At 36.4% G+C, this 5,630-nt stretch overlaps 1 pseudogene; it reads left to right on the forward strand.

Moving 5' to 3' along the window:
* The first annotated feature begins 324 nt into the window (after positions 1–324).
* LOC138146620 (glycine cleavage system H protein, mitochondrial-like) lies at positions 325–2,105 on the forward strand (annotated as a pseudogene).
* Positions 2,106–5,630: the final 3,525 nt, after the last annotated feature.

The following is a 5,630-nucleotide window of genomic DNA, read 5'->3' on the forward strand; positions in this document are numbered from 1 at the left end:
CAAGATGGTGATGTAAGAGCAGGAAAAATCCATATGCCCCTTCCACAACCACCTCAAATACCTACAAAAAGAAATGACTCTAAACAAACTTTAGGGCTACTGAATTCACGAAGTGATAGAGAGAAAAAAAAAACTTCATGCTGAAGACAGCCTGGAAGGAAGGGTCTATTGCAGCATGCTGGGATCCAAGCCCAGTCCAACATAAGTCTGTGGTTTAAGCTTCAGAGTGGCCAGAAGCAGCCCTGGCTGGAGGGACTACAGAACAGTGGATCATCAGTAGCTGCAATGATTTGCAAAATTATAAAACAATAAATGTCAAAATAAATGTCCCAGAGTGCAGTCCATCCTCTGCCCCCAGAGGGAGAAACAGCTGAGGAGCAATGGCTGCCTCTATGTGGATACTTCAGAGCACCTGGTCTGCAGATTGCAGGGGGACCAAGAGACCAGTCTGAGGGGTAATTACACTTGCTTTAACCTGCTTGGATTTGGATTGCTGTTTAGGGTGGAGGTCCTGGGGTGCATGACCAGTGTGCCAGAGCAAGTGAAGGCTTCTGAGAGGGCACCCAACTAATAGCTCAGGAAGCTGTGAAAACCTCAGCAATTTGGGGAAAAAAAACTCTCCGGTCTGGAAGCAGAGATCTACTATGGCAAAAGTCTCAAAAGTCAAGTAACTGAGTGGCAACATGATCAAGCAAAGAAGCAAAACAAGCACAGCAATCTGACTTTGGATTCCTTTTTGTGGTACAAAAAGGATTAAAGCATGGAACAGGAGGAAGACAACAAAGTCAGAAATCCTGCACCAAAAGCTTCCAAGAAAAATATGAACTCATTACAGTCCATAGAGGAGCTTAAGAAGGATTTTGAAAACCAAATAAGAAAAGTAGAGGAAAAATTGGGAAAAGAAATGAGAATGATGCAAAAAAATCAGGAAAAAGAGTCAACAACCTGACTGAAGAAAATAACACCTTACAAAATAGACTAACTCTTCCAGCCTCTAGCCTAGGACCGCTTGGTCCCAGGGCTGCCCTTCTCCTGGTGAAGATAGCACTGTGAGTGGCCAGGAGAATGCAGGGTGCAGCCTTGTCCCTCTGGCTAGCGGCCGGGGCTGAGACCAGCAGGTCCCTGGCTTCTCTTGCAACTGCTTGGTGCATCCCCAGGCCCGTCTGGCCCAGGCTCCCCTCCCTTTCTAGCTGCCGCCATCTCCCGGGACCTCTGCATCAGCACTGTGCAACAGGTCATTGGAAAGTTCAAAGACAAGCATGAATGGATATAGCCTGAAAATGTTATTGGAAGAATGGGAATCAGCAATTTTACACAGGAAGCATTGGGAGATATAGTTTACTGTAGTCTTCCAGAAGTTGGAACAAATTGAACAAACAAGATGAGTTTGGAGCTTTGGAAAGTGTGAAAGCTGCCAGTGAACTCTATTCTCCACTAACAGGAGAAGTAACTGAAATTAATGTAGCTCTTGCAGAAGATCCAGGACTTGTCAATAAATCTTGTTATGAAGATGGTTGGCTGATCAAGATGACTCTGAGAAACCCTTCAGAACTTGATGAACTGATGAGTGAGGAAGCATATGACAGATACATAATATCTATTGAGGATTGAACACTGGATCCCAAATTAAATTAGCATAAGAATGCAGCCCAGTATAGTTTTCTCCTAAATTAGTGGTATATGGAAGGTTAATAACTTTAACACTTTTGAAACAACACCATGGCATGGAAAAAAATCTTAATTACTCAGAAATGACTGGATAAAAATACTTCTTACTATTTGCACCTTTTGCACAACTTCTTTCTTGTAATTTCAAGTTAGTGTCTGTCTAGTTCTGAATTTATTGCATCACGTGTGGTAAAAGTGAATTCTAAGACTATGTACTTCAGAGCTAGAATTTTATTTGTAAAAAGCCTTAAATCAATAATGCTGTGATGGCCAACTCCTTCACCAGTTTTGTTCAAAATACTTTTAGTTTTCTGTCCATGGGAATAATTTACTGAGATTGGTTAGCTGGCTGGGGTCAGATGCAGTACAATAGCAACTTAATTTTCTTAATAACTGCTTGGTTGGAGCTATTTTACACAGATGAGTCTTCAACCTTGCAGCAGAATAAGTGATGAAATTTAATAAACATTTTTAAAATCCTGAAAAAAAAATAGACTAACTCGAATGGCAAAAGAAGCTCAAAAAGCTAATGAGGAGAAAAATGCCTTAAAACACCAACTTTGCCAGATGGAAAAAGAATCTCAAAAGCTCACTTAAAAGAATCATTCCTTCAGAATTAGATTGAAGCAAATGCAAGCTAGTTACTTTGTGAGAAATCAAGATACTATTAAACAGATGCAAACAAATGAAAAAATAGAAGGCAATGTGAAATATCTCATTAAAAAAAAACACTGACCAGGAAAATAGATCCAGGAGAGAGAACTTAAAAATTATTGGACTACCTGAAAGCCAATATCAAAAAAAAAAAGATCCTAGAGAACATTCTTCAAGAATTTCTCAAGGAAAATTGCCCCGATGTTTTAGAACCAGAGGGCAAAATAGAGGTTGAAAGAATCCACTGATCATCTCTTTAAAAAGATCCCAAATTGAAAAGTAATAGGATTATTATAGCCAGGTTCCAGAATTCCCAGATCAAGGAGAAACTATTAGAAGCAGCCAAGAAGAAACAATTTGAATATTGTGGAAACAATCAGGTTAACACAGTATCTGGCAGCTTCTACATTGAGGAATCAATGGGATTGAAATATGATATTCTGGAGGTCAAAGGATCTGGGATTAAACCAAGAATCACCCAGAAAAAGTGAGTATCATGTTTCAAGGGAAAATATGGCTATTCAATGAAATAGAGAACTTTCAAGCATTCTTGATGAAAAGACTAGAGTTGAATAGAAAATTTGACATTCATATACAAGAAGCAAGAGAAGCATGAGAAGGTAAACAGGGAAAAGATATCATAAGGAACTTATCAAAGTTGAAATATTTACATTCCTACATGGAAAAATTATAATTGTAACTTCTGAAACTTTTCTCAGTATAAGGATAGTTGAAGGGAATATAAATATGTATATGTGTGTGCATACATGTATATGTCTATATAGGAGGGTATATGGGCATATGAATACATATATGAGTGAGTGTATACATGTGTACAGGTATACATAGACAGAGGGCACAGGACCAATTGAATAGAAAGGGATGACACTTAAAAGGTGAAATTGAGAGGTGAGAGAGGAATATAATGAGGGGAGTGTGATAGTAATGGCAATTAAAGATTCCCCTGTATGGGAGAGAAAGAATGGGATAAATTATTTCATATAAAAGATGCAAGGAAAAGCTATTACAATGGAAGGGAAGAACAGGAAGGCAAAAGGGAATGAGTCAACCTTATTTTCATTGAATTTAGCTTAGGGAGGGAATGACATAAACACTAAATATGGTATCTCACCCTATAAGAGAGTAGGGGGCAAGGGGATGAGAGGGGGGATGATGGAAGGGAGGGCAGGTTGGGGGGAGGGAATTTGGAAGCACATTTTTGAAAAGGGACAGAGACAAAGTAGAGAATAGAACAAGTGGGGGTTGGGAAAGGATGGAGGGAAATATAGTCAGTCTTTCCCAATATATCCACTATGGAAATATTTTGTGTAGCTACACATGTACCACCTATATTGAATTGCTTATCTTCCCAGTAAGGGTGGGTGACAAGGGAAAGAATCTGGAATTCAAAGTTTAAAAATCAAATGTTTATAAAAATATATATATATTTTTACATGTAAGTAGGAAATAAGATATACAGGCACTGGGGTATAGAGATCCACCTTGCCCTACTGGAAAGTCGGAGGAGGAATGTGGGAGGATATAGCAGAGAGCAGATTGGGGGAGGGTGTATGCAGTGGGATCACTGTTTTTGGGTGGTGGGTAGGTGAAAGAAGGGGAGAAAATGTCTAACTCAAAATCAGGTGGAAATGAATGATATAAATAAAAATCAACATAAAATTTAATTAAAAAAATAAAGAAAGAACAAAAGGGGTGGTTAGGTGGTACAGTGAATAGAGGAAAAGCCCTGGAGTTAGGAGGACCTGAGTTCAAATCCAACCTTGGACACAACACTTACTAGCCTTGTGACCTTGGGCAAGTCACTTAAACCCAATTTCCCTGCCCCCCCTACAAAATAAAAGAAAAAAGAAAAAGAAATAAAGAACAATATAAGTAGGTGAGAGAATATGTAATGCTTATGGCTAGAACCTGCCAATATAATAATAATAATACAGAATAATTTATTCTTAAAATGATATATACTCAAATTATCAAAGTGATTATTTACATAACATGAAATTATATCAAAATTAATTTGGAATCATAAAAGGTCTAGAATATTAAAAGAAACGATGAAAAGAAGTCATGAAGAAGGTTAAAAAGCACTTACAGATTTCAATTCATGTTTTAAAGCATCATTATCAAAATTACCTGGTATAAGTCAAAGAGTGGAGATAGAGCATTGCAACAGATGAGAAAAGGGAAATTCAGAAGCAACGGAGTCAACAAGTCGGTGTTTGATGTGGTGGAAATCACAAGTAACCTAGGGAAAAACTCCCCAATTGATAAAAACCTGTGGGGAAAAAGAGAAAGCAGTCTGGCAGAAATTAAGAATACAGTAGCACTTATAATTCATTTCACAGTACATTCTAAATGGATACACAATCTTAATATTGAAGCTCATAATATTAAAAAAAATTAGAAGAGAAACTTATTGTGCAACTCATAATTATGATTAAGATATGTATTCTCAAGAAATAGGGTAATTACATAAAATAGGTAACTTTTATTACTCAAAATAGAAAAGCTTCTGTGCAGAAAATATTCATGGTTGTACAATGAGAAAGGAAGTGATCAAATAGGGGAAAATCTCTGATAAGGGTTTGCTATTCAATATTTTTAAACACTATAAATATATATGATATAATACAACTAACATAAATTAATATTAGCCATATATGTACCAACACACATACATATTTGACTAATACTCATTTACCAAGATATAAATGGTCAAAGGATATTAACAAATAAATGTAAAAAGAAGAGCTAAAAAGTATTCACAGTCACAAGGGAAAAAAAATACTCCAAATCTCTAAGAGAAATTCAGATCCAAACAACTCTGAGGTTTTCTGTACACCTGAAAATTTGCAAAAATGACAAATATAGCAAGTCATTACGGAAAGATATGTACATTAACATCATTGTTGGTACAATATAGATTATAACTAAGACAATTAAAGAGAAATAATTATATAGCAAAACAATCCAAGTAAGTTTTAAAAATATTATTAAAAATGAACAATACTTGAAGGAAGAGAGATAAAAGGACATCACCAACTTACTGCTTCATGGAGATAGGAGAGCCACAGGTGTTATACATTGCACATGTATCTGGACGTTTTTAGTGTATTAACTGTATCAATTCATTGTTCTGACTTTTCTCTCTCTCAAAAAAAAACTTATCTGTTATATGTGATGTCTCTCTAAGTAAAGGAGGGGAGAAATGCTTGCAGTAATTATGGTGATATTTTAAAAAAATATCTATCTATCTATCTATCTATCTATCTATCTATCTATCTATCTAT

This window comes from Petaurus breviceps, unplaced genomic scaffold, assembly GCF_028583685.1.
Source record: "Petaurus breviceps papuanus isolate PSGF00001 unplaced genomic scaffold, PetGlider_PUasm1.0 90769, whole genome shotgun sequence".
Taxonomy (NCBI): Eukaryota; Metazoa; Chordata; class Mammalia; order Diprotodontia; family Petauridae; genus Petaurus; species Petaurus breviceps.